The following is a 19526-nucleotide window of genomic DNA, read 5'->3' as shown; positions in this document are numbered from 1 at the left end:
GCAGCATCAATTGAAACGAAAAATTTTAAGCCACGATATATTTTACGGCCAATCACCCCACAATTACCCACGATTAGAGAAACAAAAATGATTAGAATTGTTGAGACAGTATGATGCACTTAGATAAGTAACTACTTTAACAAATGGGTAAGAAGCTGTAGAGCTAAAAAATTTAGTTCCGAGAATCAGAAAATAGGACAAACAAAAATCACGTGCCTAAATCAGTGGCCGCAGACTTTATTGAAGAACTTTCCCACCTTAAGCTTGTGAAATCTAAGATTTCAGTATGTTGAATAAATTTGGAAAAAGAGGTTGGATAAAATCTTGATTCTATGATATTTTGTAAATTTTTAAAATTTAAAATTGTAACATGAATATAGCTGACTTAGTTTCTCCTTATGTTTGCTGAAGAAATAGGGTTTTACTTTCGAAAGGCTAATTGATTGCTGCAAGCCATGAATAGACTTCCTTCCCTCAAGAATCTTAGAATGATAGAACAAAAACAAAAGAAAATATCAGTCACATATAAAAATGAAACGTTCATGCTCGACCACGAACTTAGCTGAGTTTTGCGAACTTCAAAACGATAATGCATGTTTGGAGATGTGCCAACCTAGGTAAAGGTGGATTGCTTTACGCCCTTATAAGCTATCATCATCAGAGCTCAGGAAAATAAAGATTGGTGATCTAATACAGAGATTCAATGGCTTAGTAAGAAATGCTGGCATTGTCGACTCAACTAAAAAAGTTGATGGTTTATACCTAGTAATGATCACACTTCAAGTCTGATCAATTTTCCATCTGCAAGAAGAGACTTCTTGGACGCATGCAACTGAGTAAGAACCTCATTCATCGCCGGTCGATCCCTAACACGTTCTTCTGAGTAGGCAATCCCAACTTTAAGTATAGAAATCAAGATCTCTCGAATCTTGTGACTCCTAGCAAAACTTTGACTCCAACCATTGTTGATGCTTGTGCTTGCCTGCCCCTGTTCTCTTTGTTGAAGCAGTGTTGGATCAACAATGCTCTCTACTTGTTCAGGCAAAGCTATCTTAGCAAAGTTGCGGATAGTCATACCATTAGTAAATATGCTATCAGTAGGTCTCTTGGCTATAAACATCTCTAGAATGAGAATTCCGTAACTATACACATCACCGGATGTTGACACTTCATTTCCCATGCCATACTCTACAATTTACAAGGTGAAAAAATGCAATTATGATTTCGTAGAATTCTTGATATTTGAATATGGTCTAGATTTTGGGAAGTAAAGGAAAGCCAAAAAGAGCTAAGAAGTACATTTACCTGGAGCCACGTAGCCAACAGACCCCCTTATGCCAATGGAACTTGATTGATTTGCAGAAGAAGTACATGTAGTATCTCAAAAGAATCGTGCTAGCCCAAAATCAGCTACATGTGCAGCCATTTCTTCATCTAGAAGAATGTTGTTTGGCTTCAAATCACAGTGAACAATTGGTTCTGAGATATGATGGTGGAGATAATCAAGTGCAGAAGCGACATCAATTGCAATGTTTAACCTCTGAAGAAGATTTAAATTACTTGACTCTTTACACAACCCACGTCCATTCTCATTTGGATGCAACCACTCCTCTAGGCTTCCATTGACCATGAATTCATATACCAGAGCTTTGAAATCATTACCTTGATAGTCAACACTTGAACATGCTGTAAGCACCCTTGGAAGATTTCGGTGTTTGATTTTCTTCAAGGCCTTACACTCAGTTGTGAAACTCCCGGAAGCTCCAATAACTTGAAGATTTAGTACCTTAATTGCAACAACTTTCCCTCCCTGATCAAGAATTCCTCTATACACTGAACCAAAGCCACCGACGCCAATCAAATTGGCTGGAGAGAACCCATCAGTAGCTTTAAGTAGACTTTGGTAGGACAGATCCAAAAATGAGTTTCCTAATAATCTGAAAGATGATACATTTGTTCTCTTTCTAAACAAACAGTGGTAGAGGAAATAGAATATCAGACTTAGTCCTAAAAGCCCACAAACTATCGGGATTATTAAATTCATGGTAAGAGAAGATCCTTTCTTTCCAAACCCTCGAGAGCTGCAACTTTGCAGCTCCAATTCAGCTATACCTCCACAGAGCTTATCATTTCCCTTGACAGAAATTGCAGTTGCATTCCTATAGATGCCTCTCTCTGGTACCACACCTTCAAAATCATTGAATGAAAGATTTAATTTACGCAAGAAGACAAACCCATCTAAATAGTCAGGGATTTGTCCTAAGAAATTATTTTGAGAAATATCTAATTCCTCAACTCCTCTCAAATTACTTAAAGACAAAGGAAGGACTCCCGAGATTTTATTTCCCTTCATATATAGAAATCTCAGTTTTATGCAACTACCAAGACTGCTTGGAATTTGCCCAGACAACATGTTCTCAGAACAATATAGTTCCTCCAGATTTTTTAAATTTCCAATCTCCACGGGAAGAGAACCAGTCAAATTGTTTTGAGAAATGTCGAAATACAATAATGATGAGAGAGTCATAACTTAATTCTCTGGGTATGGTACCAATAAGATTGTTTAGATGAAGTCTCAGTTCCACCAACATTTGGCATTTCCCCAGATTTGAAGGGATGCTTCCATGAAGATCATTTCCAGACAGTCTAAGAGTTGTTAACCTAGTTAAATTTCCAACAAATGACGGGATGTCCCCATAGAATTGGTTACTAGGGAGACTCAATAACTCCAGATTTTGAAGCTTCCCAATATCAGCAGGAATTCGACCTGTCAAACGATTGACTTCTAGACGAATAACTTGTAAATTGATCAGATTCCCAATCCCAATTGGGATGCTCCCAAATATTCTATTGCCATATATAACCAACCGACGAAGATCAGTTGAGAAATTGCTGATTGTATTGGGCAATAATCCTCCAAAATTGTTTGAACCCAGAACTAGACGGGTCAGATTCGTATTATTGGTTAAAGAGTTGAGAAAACTCAAGTCATCAGCTTTCCCAAATCCGAGATGATTTTCAACCAAGATTAACCGCCCAAGATTATGCAACTTTTCCAAATGAGGCACTTTTCCGGTAAACTTATTAGCTGAAAAACCAATGTGATATAGTTTGGTGGCATTAGATATGGATGTTGGAATCGATCCAGTAAATAAGTTCCCACCAACTTCAATGAATTGAAGATTTGGAAGAGTATTTCCAAGTTCCGAGGGAAGCGTACCTTGAAGTTGGTTAACCGGCACTTCCAAGCCTGTGATGCAAGAGATATTAAAGATAGAGGAAGGAACGGTACCAACCAATCTATTGACTCCTAATTCAAGAGCATCTAGCTTTTTACATTTTCCCAGTGTATAAGGAATACTCCCACCAATCCTATTATCCGTCACCGAGAAAACAATCAGAGACGATAGATTACCAAAAGCAGAAGGGATTCCTCCGACTAGATGGTTATAAAAAATACTCAGTACCTGTAGCTTAGACAGGGAACCAAGCTCCTTGGGGATTTTCCCGATAAACTATTTCTATGAAGGGTAAGGATAATGAGGTTAGAGCAACGAGATATGTTGTTGGGAATTTCACCGGTAAGTGAATTGTTACCCATCCGTATCAGTCGTAGCCTTTTCAAATGGCCAAGTTGTGGTGGGATTTCATGGATGAAGCTGTTGTTACGCAGCGATAGTTCCTTAAGAAAACTCATGTTTCCAATGTGAGGCGAAACAGACCCCACCAATTTTCGATGATCCAGGTTCAGCACAGTGACCCTGGTGGGGTGGCGGCGTCCGCATCTTACGCCAAACCATTGGTAGAAGTGGATGGATTCGTTCCAGGAGTTGAGAGTTCCAAAAGGATCGCCCGTGATTCGGGCCTTGAACGAGAGCAGGGCTAGTCGGTCGGTCTCGTTCCCGCCATGCACAGAGTCGACTACTGAAGCCGAAAGCAAGAGTGTAAGGAATAATGACCATGAAAATAACAGACCCATCTGGTGACTGGAGAACGCCACAGAGCTCGGTTGTTGACGATAACAGACCGATCTAGTTGATGCCTATTTTAGAGAGCTGTAACACCAAAGTTTGGTCAATTTTAAACACCCAAGTTTCAACAAACGGCGCTCTTCAATGAAGAAAACTATGGGGTTGCACATACTAGTTATGTAGCCAAGGAGGAGGACGAGGACCGATACCAATTGGATGCCATATGTCAAGTCTTCCTATTGGACCAACGTGGTTAAATTATTGAGGGCAAAAGCATATGTTGATAAGCAATCGATTAATGGTCTGAACTCTTTGCCTTTTATTTCCACACTTCCCACAATAAAGCAAGATAGTAAGGAATAATGACCATGAAAATAGCAGAGCCATCTGGTGATTGGGAAAGGCCACTGAGGTGGTTGATTTCTGGGGCAAGCCAATTACTTTAGTGCGGTAATCGGAGCTGCATATTTTGTTCAAAATATTTTGTTTAGGATCCCCACATAAAAATCAGCTCCATCCAATATCGTTAAGGGCGTTTACGAAATGTCCATATTTGGTAGCCTAAATTCTAAAACAAAATTGGAAATTTCGTAAATTCCCCCTTAACGATATCAAATGGAGCTGATTTCATACGAAGACCCTAAGCAAAATATTTTAAACAAAATGAGCGGTTTTGATTATGTTAGACCTGAGATGGGCCCAAATGTGCGTTGTACGCACTGTCATTTTAACGGGAGGAGAATGCAAGGGAAGGAGAGAAGAGATAAACTTATTTACAGATCCTCCGTGAACCAAATATTTGTGGAAACCAATCACAAGTTGACAAGCCTGCAACTTTAACCCCCCCTCTCTCTCTTCTCTCGTTGATCCGAACCAGTTGCTTCACTTTCGCATGGAGTGATTGGAGAAATAGTATATTTGATTAAGTATATTTTAAATATATTTGAGACCTTATAGAGCAGATATATATAAAATAAGTATTTCAATTTTCAATCCGTTTGAACTAGTGCCAAAATTTTATTTTTTTGGTCATATAATCCTAAAAGGGTTAAAGTTAATTTTTGTCTCTAGAACTCTCAAATTAAGTATCTACTCTTTATTTATTATTTAACTGTAGTTCCTTGAGAAATGTAAAGTTTTCAATGTGAGGCGAAATGGACCATACCAATTTGGACCCAAATAAAGACCACCATTGTCTTGCTTTATGAATTTCAATACCATCATTGCACCTTTGATCTTCTTCCGATGTGTCACAGTCAACCAACTCTTCATTTGGGTTATATCCCTTTCGTGGCCGACAATCATTTATAATGTGGTGATATCAGAGAAAGAGGTTTTTTATTTTTTTTTTATCCTATATCAGATAAAGAGTTGGAACACACCAAAACCTATAGTGTGTTTGCTTTTATTTAATGGTAATGATACAATTGCTACTTTCCTCATTGGCCGTAGTCCTTGACAAGTATTACAACGCCTTTCTTCCTCCAATCCATGGTAGATGGCATGACACTACGGTTTTTCATATCTAAAGGAAGACACTTCAGTGAAGTAGACATGGCTCTTGTAGTCGCGTTGTTTGAACTTTTCATAAACTTGCGAGGTCTGCACAATTAATTGGCTCCTAGCTAAGTCTTGTTTCAGGCCTTTTTATTTTATTTTGAGATTCAATATCTTCCACGTTGGTCTTGAATATCAAGTAAAATTCTCCTTGTCAGAACTACCCTTGCTGACACACCCACAACAAGTCCTCCATTGCTCGTGCCTCTCATAGATCGCCACTTCCTGAAGGAAGTGGCATGCAGTTCGAGAAGCCAATTTTCCGAAAATGAATAGTGAAGCAAGGCTGATGCAATGGTAATGGTTTTTGGAATCCATTGGTTTTGGTAAGAGCTAGGACTGATAAGCTGTGAGTGGGTTGGTACTCTGATTCCTGCATTGGGCCTGGGCTTTATGTAGAGCTCGAAACTTTTGTCAGAATGCATTCAAGATTCCTGAGTGCCTTAGTAAACTGATCCGAACGAGACCACTCCTTCGAAATTGAGAAAAATATCAGTAATCAATCCTCATTAGTATATTTCATTGGTGAAGTTCTAAATCAACTACACCAATCGGTTACTGAGGGGTTCCATGTTTTATTGTTTGGATTTATTTGCTTTCAACATGCTGTTTTGCTTATCCATGAACATACTAAACTGATCAAGACAACTAGTCGATAATTAGATACTGAATTAGCGTTATCAGCACATGACAAAATTTTCATCGCAAGCTTGGAATTAAGTGAAAACTGGCTTTGGATGGATGATACTGAACATCAAGTGTAACACATATTTGTCTTCATTTGATTGTTGGAACATGATGAGGTAACCTCATTGAGGTTCAATAAGGGACAAGAAAATATTCTGGTAGAACTTACATACAAAAACTTTATGCATTCATGGGACACAAAATGCCAATCATCCTGCATTTAATCATTACCATAATACCAGTACTACATGGTTGGGTATAAGTTAATTTTTTTTTTTTGGATAAGCACATTCCTTTTATAAAGCGCAAACTCATTTACAACTCTAAAGGGCATACCCCCGAAAAAAAAACAACTCAAGGCACCTGACACAAATCTCAGGGAACCACTGGAGAAAATAAGAAACTAGATTAAAACACCGAAAGGAAAGCATATTTTTTTTTTTTAACAGATTTTGCCTATACTAAACAGATGGATAAAAAATCCTATTTGAGAGCCCCCAACTGCAACACAACTCCATGTTCTTTTGGGATTGTTTGACACCCCTCTTCGAGTGCACAAAGTCCCGAATAAAAGTTACATTCTTGAGGATAACTTGATCAAGAGGAGAAGGCTTGTGCTGAAAAATCCGCTAATTACGTTCTATCCACAAGTTGTAGACAAAAGCAGCTAGTACTATACACTCTTCAAAACCATTATGGATATACCATGCAATCACATCAGGTAATGAAGAAGGGGTTTGAGGAGCCAAACATCGTTGCCAAATAGCACCCCAAACTAATTGAGAACAAGCACATTGAAAAAACAGATGTCCAAAACAATATACTGCTATTCCATGTAAAAATCATTAACAAGCTTTGAACTATCAGTGGCCAAAAATTAGTTACCACGATATGGGCCATATTTAATTGTTCGCGGATCTCAAAGGTAACTGAAATAATTCTATACGTCACAATCATTACCTATCAGATACATCTGCTGAAGTTTTAAAAATTGGATTAGTTTTGTATTATGTGTTCAAATTGTATGCACTGCTTCCACAGAGCTATGAATTTGGAACATTATATCATCTCTCACGCTGTAGTATAAGAGAGAATTGTCATTGCAACTCAGTGCCTTCTGAAAGGACTTTTTTTCTTAGCAAACTGAAAGACCATTCATATTAATGTTCATATTATGTAATTAATTAGATACTCAAATGAAAGCATATGTTGTAAGTCATTTTACTCGTCAGTACCAATGACGGACGAATGCTGGTTTTCTGCTTCAGAAGCCATTTTCTAACAGAGAGGAAACCTCTTCACATCCTTCTCTTCAGGCTACGAGACATCATTCTAAACCATAAATGAAGTAGGTAACAGATGCAGAATTGTGCATATATATATATGCCCAAATTTGACCCAGTAAAGTTGATTTTTTACCAACGGCTTGCAGCCCGCACATATGACACCTTTCCGGGTTTGCCTACTTATGCCGGTTAGCGGCCCTTCCCTCGTCCACCTTATAAGGAGTAGGCCCAGAAACTGCAAACCGTTGTTCGACGTACTCGGCAAAATAAAAATTGATTAATTGCACCATGATGGATCATGATCTAGGAGTTATCATTCACTTTAATTTGCAGCTAATTAAATTTCAGTTACCTCCCTGTTTCCCACTTTTCCGCTGCGTAGGCGTATGCGGAAAATCAATGGCGTGTGCGGTATGAGCGCGGGCATGTCAAGACTTGTCGGCGTCCAACGTATGGAAGGCGTGAGCGCCTCGATCTGATTTCGTATGTAATGCGATTACGTGTGACCCAATGGGTTAGGCCACATAGAGGTTCGTGGTTTGCCACAACGAAGTGGACTTAGAATTTCCCAACTGTGTGAGAAAAAAAAAACAAACATAAAAAAAACTTTATTATATCGAAATAATAAAGTTGGCGTATAACGAAAAAATAAAAACTCGAACTACTTGGTGAAGTAATTGAGTTGGGTATACCAAAAAATAAAATAGGTGCTTTGTTGGGAAGACTTTAATTTAAGCACTAGGCTTTGAGGTGTTGAACCCTTTTTTCTTCCCGAGTTCTTCTATGTATAGGCCAAAAACTTCCATGGTTTTGCATGTGTATTTTCCAGTCTTGCTCTTGTGGTGCCAAGTGTCCCATGATGTAGTCTTGCATTCATGCACCTTGAGAACGTGGGAAGTTATTAACTGTTACGAGGAGTTGCCAGAAGGTTATTTGTCATCAAGGGTCATTTTTTATTGGAAAAATGACGGCTAAGGACGTGTTTTGTAATTAATACTCACCCAGGACGTTTTCAGCATTAACAAATGTTTTTAACTTGTTCTTGGCGGGTATTAATTATTAAAATACATCATGGGCCATCATTTTCCCTTTTTTATTCCCTTGATTCATGCCCACTAACGGATCATGGGTTCAAATGGCCTTTACAAAGAATAACCACCACCAAATTTTCCTTTTCGTGAGAATACTCCAAATATAATATAATCATGGGCTATAGGCTCTTTAAATCAAGTTTAAACAATAAGGCCCGAATAACCTAAGCCCATGATCAAACAGCATTAAAATTAATTGGGCCTAATTAGCCTTGGTTTGGCCCATTAATTTTTAGCCCGAGAAAGTCATAAATTTCGGCCCGATTTAATTAATATCTAATTAAATGACCCTCTAGCGCTGACCCAATATTTGGTGCCAAAAACGGGTGTAAATGCAAACACTCCCCAAATTCCTTAGGATAGAATAGATTAGTTTTAACAAATGACAACAAAAACAAAAAAATAAAAAAAAACAATATGGGACAAGAAAATAGAAGAAATTAATTAGTCATTCTCTTTACCCAACTTATTTAGATGTCCATCATATATGTTTTAAATACTTATGTTTCTATCCTCAAAATTCATTATTACCCACTATACCCATATGTGTGTGTGTTTATATTACCCACACTACGGATCAAGTGAGGGATCCCTCACTTTGTTAAAATGCGGGACTTTCATTTCTCGATCAAATTTTGAAAATCCGAACCGTTCAATATGTGCAGAACGTGATTTTAAGGGTTCTCAAGAGAAATCAGCAAAAAAAATGACCGGGAAGGGCTTCATCCGAGCAGTTTTTTTTTAACAGTTCAATGAAAACTGCTCGGATGAAGCCCTTTCCGGTCATTGTTTTGCTAATTTCTCGCGAGAACCCTTAAAATCACATTCTGATCGCTTTGAGCGGCTCGGATCATCGAAATTCAATCGGAAAGGAGAGTCCCGCATTTTAATAAAATGCGGGATCCCTCACCAGAACCTAACTGTATGTATATATGTGTGTGTGTGTGTGTGTATATATATAGTGTATTCCTATTATTTTGATTTCCCTATATTTTACGTTTCTCATCCCCACCTTTTCAAACAAGATTAGTCCTACAATTTCTCCATTTCAAACAGAATCAACAATAAAGAATAGCAAACATCATTCAATTGAATAGCAAACAACCATATATTCTCCCAATCTTCATTTTGACTCGCAAAGGGACTGTAAATCGAAATCATGAAAAAAATTGAAGAAATCAAAACACACATATCGAAATCATAAAAAAATTTGGAGATTCCAAAACACACATACCGAAATTATGACAAAATTTTCTGAAATGACCATATTGATGAAAACATGACAAAATTTGGCTAAATTGAAACACATACCAAAATCATGTCAAAATCTGGTGAAATCAAAACACACCCGCAAGTCATGACAAAAATCGCAAGAACAACATAAAACAGAAAAAAACCATCAATGTGGTTTAAAGATTGCAGAAAACATGACAAAATCTAGTAAAATCAAAACACATATACCGAAATCATGTCAAAAAATGGTGAAATCAAAACACACCCGCAAGTCATGACCAAAATCGCAAGAACATAAAATTGAAAATAAACCATGACTGTTGTTTAGAGATTGCAGAAAACATGACAAAATCTGGTGAAATCGAAACACATATACCGAAATCATGTCAAAAAATGGTGAAATTGAAACATAGCCACAAGTCATAACAAAAATCACGAGAACAACATAAAAAAGAAAAAAAACCATGAATGTGGTTTAGAGATTGCATAAAACATGACAAATTTAGAGAAATCGAAACACATATATTGAAATTATGTCAAAAAATGGTAAAATCGAAACACAGCCGTAAATCATGACGAAAATCGTGAGAACAACATAAAACAAAAAAATTCGGATTTGCGTCTAGGTTTTCCTTCACTTCCCCGGAACGGGTTGTAATTTGTAAACGCTGGCGAGATGGCTGAACAGAGATTGCCGGAATGGCTTTTCCTTCGCAACCCTTTTTCCGTTTCCCCTTTCCGTTTCCCCTTTCCGTTCCTTTTCTTCGTCATATTCTCCGTTCCTCTCTCCTATACTCCTCTCCGTTCCTCTCTCCTCCTTTTTGGGGTTTTACAGAATGGAGATAGTGGAAAGTAAGGGAAGTAATTGGGATGGTGGGACCTATACCAAACAAATTTACCGTCTATATAAAGGATAATAATTATCTACATCCAACTTCAAATGAAAACAGGACCTTCACCAAACATTTATTTCCAGATAATAATGGTATATTATCTATTCAAATTTGTTTGAAGAAAAATTGGAAAAATCATATTATAAGGGTAAGAGCAAGGTTAGCGGTTGTTAGGTAAAAATGTTAGTAAACAGTGCACTTTTTTTATTTTACATACTTATATCTCTTTCAATACTACATCAATACTCTCTACTTTCCTATCATTTATTAAAATACTATTTCTTTTTTGGAGAGAGAGAAGAGAGAGAGAGAGAGGGAGGAGGAGGAGGAGAAACTTATTATTTAAGAATGACACATGAAGGGTACATAGGTATTAATAGCTCCACATTTCTTCAAATCTATTTTACCTTCTCCTTTAGCTCTACAGATGACTTTTTTGTGTTTTTGTTAGGTAAAATAGCTAAAAAATGCATTATGCCTCATCAGGTAAACTTGCTCTAATATGCACTACAAGAAAAATCACATTGGGTGACGAATGAAAATCGTCACAAATTGCTTGTTTTTCGTCACAAATAATATAGGTGAAAAAAAATTTGTCGACTAAAGGTTGTCGAGGATTGCTATCTGCTGACGAAATCTATTTTTGGTCACCTATAGTGTCTTTTGATGACAAAATACTTCGTCATCAAAAAGTGAATAATTGGTGACGAAATTTTTTTCCTCGCTTATTGTGCTTTTTGATGACAAAATTTTTTGTCATAAATTATTCTTTTTGGCGACGAAAAAATTCGTCACTGATGAGTCTCATCGGTGACGAAAATTTTCCTTGCAAAAGACGTTTTCATATGGGAAAAAAATCCTTCTTTCTTGCTCCTGCTAGGTTTCGAACCCGAGTCTCTTGAGTTTTTCGCGCAAGCTCTAACCAACTGCACCACACACACTTTTTAATAAATATTTGAAATATCTAATATATAACATATATGTTTAACATTAAAATATATTTTGAATGCAATTTTGAACCTTTAAACATTAAAATTAGTAATTTTGATAAACATGAAAGTTGTAGGCAATTGAGTTATTGTTCAAATACAATTTGAATTATCTCAATCGGAGTTTTTAGTAAAGAGTTATGTCCGAAATACATTTAGTGACAAAGCGCAATTAATAAATTTCGTCACAAAAAGTACCCATTTGATGACGAAATATATTTTTTCGTCCCTGAAAGAGTTAAAATGGTGACGAAATTATTTTTCGTCACCAAAGTTAAGCATTTGGTGACAAAAAAAATATTTCGTTACTAAATTGGTCTCATTTAGCGACGAAATATATTTTTTGTCACCAAATGATTATCTTTGGCGACAAAAAATAATTTCGTCACCTTTTTTAAGCTTTTGGTGACAAAAAATGTATTTCATCGCCAAATGGGTACTTTTGGTGACGAAAATATTTTTTTCGTCGCTAAACAGGTATAATTGGTGACAAAATTATTTCGTCACGGAAGTTGTCAAAACGGTGACGAATTTAATTTTTCGTCACCAAATATACTCATTTAGAGACAAAATTAAATTTCGTCGCCACTTTTTCGTCACCAATTTTTATTTTTCTTGTAGTGATGGGTATTTTTTAAATTTCAAGATGACAACATAAGTTTTCAAACCCTTTAAAACTAGCTAGGACATAAGTAACTATATAGTGAAGGATCCCTATTTAAGTACCCCAAGAAAATATTACAAAAGGGTGATTACCTTCTGATAGAACTAACATACGAAAAATGCTCATGGGAAACAAAAGTCCCATCAGCCTGTAGTTTGTCATTACACTAGAGGCCGGGGCACACGCAATATGTGTGCAAATCAAATTGATAAAATATGCATAATATCTCTCCGCTTATTGTTTGTTTCATCGAATTTTGACAAAACATGTAAAATTTGACTTGCACCCTTATCGACATTGCGTGTGCCCCAGCCTCTAATCAGCTATAATTTAGGTACATCATCAAGTTCGAAACTATTCGAAACCACTACCAATCTCTAAAAAAGAAAATTAAAATCAACATTCTTAAGCTAAACTTAACTAAAGGAAAGAATAACTTACAAAATAATTAACTTCTCTTTATTTCTTAGCTCATCCAGCAATATTTCTCCAAGAACGTAGAAAAATTAGAATTCACATACTAAAATTAATTAAAGAAACGAATTCGTTAGAATAAGGAAACATACCATGGCATGCACCAACTTGTAATCATAAATGAAGTGCGATTAGTTTTTATCTTTGGTTGTTATTTCCTTTCCTACGAGCGCGGTTAGGAAATAGTTAAGTCCATCCCGTTGTCGCAACTCACGAACCAACTTGGGGCTTTCCCTTTTAAGCCACCCACAATCACTCTACGCTTTGAAGTTAGATTCACGGCATCCATCCATTCAACGTTAGCCGCGACAAGCCTTGGCACGTCCGCACTCGCTCAACAAATGCCTACAAGCGTGCTCGTGCTTTGCTCAGTGTACCCATGTCGAAAACAGGACTTTTCAGATACATTTTCACAAATCCGAGGTCAAGCTAAAAGTGCAATTTGTAGAAATGACTTCACCGATGAACTAGTCGAAATTTCAAAATGTATGCACTGCTGCCACACAGAGTTATGAAATTTCGAACATATCATCTGTCCCGCTGCTGGGAAGCGTTCGCGCAGACGGGTCTAACCATTCCATTGGAACTATGAAATCGATATGAATTAAGTGTAAGAGAGAATTGTCATTGAAAGTCATTGCCTTCTGAAAGGACTTCTTATTCAGAAAAGCTATGTGCACAGCAGCTTGTACACAGCAGCTGTGCACAGATCCCATTTTCTCCCGGCTCGGGTCGCACAAAGATGATCGGAGCCGCTCATGTTGTTCTAAATATGTCGTTTAAATTCTGAAGTGATTTTGGGTGTTTTGTTAACGCCTCTAACGATATCGAACGAAGCTCATTTTTTACAGAGATCTTAAACGACATATTTAGAACAACATGAGCGGCTCCGATCATCTTTGTGCGACCCGAGCCGGGAGAAAATGGGATCTGTGCACAGCTGCTGTGTACAAGCTGCTGTTCACGTAGCACAGCTCCTTCTTATTTAGCAAATTGAAGGGAAATTTATATGAGATATAAATTGCATTCTTCACAAATAGAAACGCAAAAGAAAGGAACATTAAATAGGACACTATATATAAGAAGCAGCCAGAGCAATTAGTCAGCATCACTTGAAACGAAATTCTTAAAGCGACGATATATTTTATGGCCAATCACACCGCAATTACCTACAATCAGAGAAACAAAAATGATTAGAATTGTTGAGACAGTTCGATGCAGTTAGAGCATCCACAATGGCCTAACCAAAATTGGATAATCAAAAGTTATCACATCACCTTTTTTTATTCATTTAAGAAATTGCTAATGTTAGTAATATATAGGTCCACAATGGAATAACCAAAATTGGATAAGCCAAAACATGTCACATATCTTTTCAAATTACAAAAAACTAAAAACAATAAACATATAAAACAGTTTTTTTTTTCAAATTAGTATTCAAATTAATAAAAATTGTTTAAAATTAGTTTTTCAAAATCAGTTTTTGAAAAAATTTGTTTTCATATTCGAAGAATTTTTTTTTTAAGTTTTGAAAAAAAAGTTAGTATTAAAATAATTATTTGAAAAAACCATTTTTTTAAAAAATAAACAATTCTTGAAAAAAACTTTTTCAAATGTAGTTTTTGAAAAATAATTAACAATTTTTAAAAATAATTTTTTCAAAACATTGTTGAAAAAGAAAGAAAGAAAGAGAGAAAAGGTTTTGTATAATGATGGGCAGACTTGATTGAAAAAATGTAAGGTCCACTAAATTTTGTTATTAGCAAAATGTTGCTAGTTTTGGTAATTCAATGGTCAAAATTTGATTAGTTGCTAAGAGGTTGTTAAGTTAGGTTATTCAAATGTGAGCACTTTTTTAAGCAAATATTGTTAACCTTTAACAACTTTTTGGTTTTAATTACGCCATAGTAGATGCTCTTAAATAAATAATTAATTACTTTAAAACAAAGGTAAGAAGCTGCATAGCTAAAAAAATCAGTTCCAAAAATAAAATAAAATAAATAGGGCAAACACAAATAACATGCCCAGATCAGTAGCTGTAGACATTATCAAAGAACTTTCCCACCTTAAAAATTGAAATCTAGATTTCAGTATGTTGTATAGGAATTTGGCAAAAGAGGTTGGCTAAGATCTTGATTCTACGGTATTTTCTAAACATTTGAAGGTAAAAACACGACTATGGCTAAGTTTGCTGATGAAACAGGGTTTTACTTTCCAAAGTCTAATAGATCGCTTCAAGGCCTTAAATATAATTATTAAGAAATGCAGGCATTTTGTAAGATTGCTGGCCTAGTAAAGAGTTTCAATGGCTTAGAAAGAATTAATGCAGGCATCTTGACGAGTTAACTAAAAAAAGTGAACGGTTCATATACCTACTCATTGTCACACTTCATCTGATTCACCTTCCATGTCGAAGAAGAGTCTTCTTGCACATATGCAACCGAGTAAGAACCTCATTCATCGCCGGTCGATCTCTAGGAAGTTCTTCTGAGCACACAATCCCAACATTAAGTATCGAAATCAAGATCTCCAGAATCTTGAGACTTCTAGCAAAACTTTGGCTCTGACTGCTGTTGATGCTCGAGCTTGCCTCCCCCTGTTCTGTTTGTTGAAGCAGTGTTGGATCAACAATGCTCTCTACTTGTTCAGCCAGAGCTGTCTTGGCAAAGTTGTGGAGGGTCATACCATCAATAAACATGCTATCAGTAGGTCTCTTGGCTGTGAACATCTCTAGTACTAAGATTCCGTAGCTATACACATCACCCGATGTTGACACTTCATTTCCCATGCCATATTCTACAACAAAAGTGAAAAAAAAAATGCAATTAGATTTCGAAGAACTCTAGATATAAGAATACAATCTTGATTTTGGAAAGTAAAAGAGAGCAAAAAATTGCTAAAGGAGTACATTTACCTGGAGCTGCATAACCAACAGACCCCCTTATGCCAATGGAACTTGATTGATTTATAGAAGAAGTAGAAGTAACATCTCGTAAGAATCTTGCTAGCCCAAAATCAGCAACATGTCCTACCATTTCTTTATCCAGAAGAACATTGTTTGGCTTCAAATCACAGTGGACTATTGGTTCTGAGCTATGATGGTGGAGATAATCCAGTGCAGAAGCGACATCAATTGCGATGTTTAACCTCTGAACAAGATTTAAACTTCTTGATTCATTACGCACGCCATGTTCATTCTCATTCCGATGCAACCATTCCTCTAGGCTTCCATTGACCATGAACTCATATACCAGAGCTTTGAAATCATTGCCTTGATAGTCAATACTTGAACATACCGTGAGGACTTTTACAAGATTTCGGTGTTTGATGTTTTTCAAGGCTTTACACTCCGCTATGAAACTCTTGGAAGCTTCAGCATAGTCTAGATTTAGTACCTTAATTGCGACAACTTTACCTCCACGATCAAGAATGCCTCTATACACTGAACCAAAGCCACCGACGCCAATCAAATTGGCTGGCGAGAACCCATCAGTAGCTTTAAGTAGACTTTGGTAGGACAGTTTTAGAAACGGGTTACCTAATAATCTGAAAGAAGACATATTTGTCCTCTTTCTAAACAAATAGCGATAGAGGAAACACAACATTAGACTTAGTCCTAGAACCCCACAAAGTGTCGAGATTACTAGATTCATGGTAAGAGAAGATCTTTTCTTTCTATACCCTTTGGAGTTGCAACTTTGCAGCTCCAATTCAGCTATACCTCCACATAGCTTATTGTTTCCCTTGACAGAAATCGCAGTCGTATTTCCATATATGCCTCTTTCCGGTACCACTCCTTCAAAATCATTGAATGACAAATTCAATACGTGCAAGAAGACAAAGTTCTCGAAATAGTCGGGGATTTTTCCAGAGAAATTGTTATGAGAAATATCTATTTCCTCCATACCTCTCAATTTACTTAAAGAGAATGGAAGGGTTCCAGAAAACTTGTTACCCTCCATGTATAGTAGTCTCAATTTTACGCAGCTGCCAAGACTGCTTGGTATTTCACCGGATAACATGTTCTCAGAAACATATAGTTCCTCTAGGTTTTTTAAACTTCCAATTTCGATCGGAAGAGAACCAGTCAAATTGTTTTGAGAAATGCTCAAACGCAATAACGATGAGAGACTCATAACTTCTTTGGGTATGTTACCAATAAAATTATTCCGACGAAGTCCTAGTTCCACCAACATTTGACATTTGCCCAGACTTGAAGGGATACTTCCATGAAGATTGTTTTGAGTCAAGTAAATAGCTGTTGACCGAGTTAAATTTCCAAGAGAGGATGGGATGTCACCGTAAAATTTATTACTGAAGAGACCCAAAAACTCCAGATTTTGAAGCTTACCAATATCAGAAGGAATTCGACCTGTCAAATGGTTAATGGACAGACTAAGTCCTTGTAAATTGACCAGATTCCCCATCGCAGTTGGGATGCTCCCAACTATTTTATTGTCACCGATATTCAAAAAATGAAGATCGGTTGAAAAATTGCTGATCGTATCGAGTAATAACCCTCCGAAATTATTTGAGCTCAGAGCTAGATAGGTCAAATGCGTAGCATTGGTTAAAGTATTGAGAAAACTCAAGTCATCATCTTCCCCAGATCCGAAATGATTTTCAGCCAAGTTTAACCACACAAGATTATTCAACTTTTCCAAATGAGGCACTTTTCCGATAAAATTATTAGATGAAAAACCAATCTTGTATAGTTTGGTGGCATTAGATATGGATATTGGAATAGATCCAGTAAATAAGTTCAAACCAACTTGAATGTATTCAAGATTAGGAAGAGTATTTCCAAGTTCCGAGGGAAGCAAACCTTCAAGTTGGTTAGACACCGCACTAAACTCTGTGAGGGAAGAGACATTAAAGATTGAGGAAGGAATGGTACCAACCAATCTGTTGACTCCAAATTGAAGAATTTCTAGCTTTTTCAATTTTCCCAGTGCATGAGGAATACTTCCACCAATCCTATTATCTTGCACCGAGAAGCCAATCAGAGACGATAGATTACCAAAAGCAGATGGAATTCCTCCAACTAGATTGTTCTCATAAATACCCAGCATCTGTAGCTTAGAGAGGGAACCTAGCTCCACGGGAATTTTTCCGGATAATATATTTCCACCAAGGTTAAGGTCAATGAGATTAGAGCAACCAGATATATTGGTGGGAATTTCACCGGTAAATGAATTGTTAATCATCTCTAGCAGTCGTAGCCTTTTCAAACGGCCAAGTTGTGATGGGATTTCATGGCTGAAGCTGTTGTTATTCAGTAATAGTTCCTTAAGAAAGCTCAGGTTTCCAATGTGAGGCGATACAGGCCCCACCAATTTTCGATGATCCAGGTTCAATCCAGTGACCCTCGTGGGGTGGCGGCGGCCACATGTTACACCAACCCATTGGCAGAAGTGGATGGATTCGTTCCACGAGTTGAGAGTTCCAAAAGGATCCTCCGTGATTTGGGCCTTGAACGAGAGCAGAGCTAGTTGGTCGGTCTCGTTCCCGCCATGAACAGAGTCGGCAACTGATGCCGAAAGCAAGAGAGTAAGGAATAAGGACCATGAAAATAGCAGACCCATCTGGTGATGGAGAAGGTGTTAGAACACTAGCACAAAATACGTACTGCGGTTTCAATTAGTTAAATCTAATTACAGCAGTAAGAAAAAGACAGAACAAGCATATAATTAAAACTAGAGATTAAATTATTTAGATCGCCGGTGTAAATATTTATTTTCTCTAAATCAATTACGTTGCGCTACGTCACCATATTCTATTAATTGAGACCACTGTTTTAACGACGTGGGGCAATGTAATTAATTTGGAGGAAACAAATATTTACACCACCGGTGTATGTAATTTATTCTCATAAAACTATTGGCAAAGTAATCTAAAATTGAGAGCATATATAGACTGATAGCGAAATATTGAGGAAATGAGTGAAAGAAAATCTGGCCTGAAACACAATTGGGACAGATTATAATGGCTATTGTAGTCCTCCCCTATGTGAAGGTGATGACGGATTATAATGGCTCCAAGATTCAAACTAAAATGCTGTCAAGCTTCCTCTTCCAATGGTCACGCCCAGAGGATTATGTGAACAAAGCCACGTACCATTTTTGAATGAAAACTTGACTGTGAGAAGGTGAGATAGTGCTGAAATTTTAGCCAAGTGGAAAAGAAAGAATGAGAGAAGTGGGTTTTCTCGGCGAGAGAAAAATGAGAACATGTGGCACTATATATGGAGCTTTGGCCAAACATTTCAACGGCTAACGACATAAAATAAAATAAAAAAGGTGATTTGTTTTCTAATGAGCCAAACGGCTAAATGGGAGTAACTAGCATTATCTATATCTATACTTCTATCTATTTATCTAAACTATCTATTAAAGCAAAGTGGTCATTAATAAGGAGGGCTCTCATCGCGACAAATGACAAAATTTGAATAGATGGAAAGATAATTAAAGTTAAATAAATATTTTCCAATAGGTTAGTATAAATAAATTCTGCAAAGAAAAGGAAAAAAGTAAGAGGAAAGGAAAGTAACATGATAATGATTGAACTTTATCAAGAATGTATAGAATTAAAAAGGTAATATACGACTTCCAATTGGTAAACCTCCTTAAGAAATTATTCCTTTATAGGAGCCATTGGTAAAATTCCTATGGAAGGGATAAA

General features: G+C 36.8%; 1 pseudogene; it reads right to left on the bottom strand.

Moving 5' to 3' along the window:
- Window positions 1-728: 728 nt before the first annotated feature.
- Window positions 729-19154, bottom strand: LOC131330124 (probable LRR receptor-like serine/threonine-protein kinase At3g47570; annotated as a pseudogene).
- Window positions 19155-19526: the final 372 nt, after the last annotated feature.

This window comes from Rhododendron vialii, chromosome 6a (assembly GCF_030253575.1).
Source record: "Rhododendron vialii isolate Sample 1 chromosome 6a, ASM3025357v1".
NCBI lineage: Eukaryota > Viridiplantae > Streptophyta > Magnoliopsida > Ericales > Ericaceae > Rhododendron > Rhododendron vialii.
The sequence above is the reverse complement of the archived record's forward strand: the minus strand, read 5'-3'. Positions and strand labels throughout refer to the sequence as shown.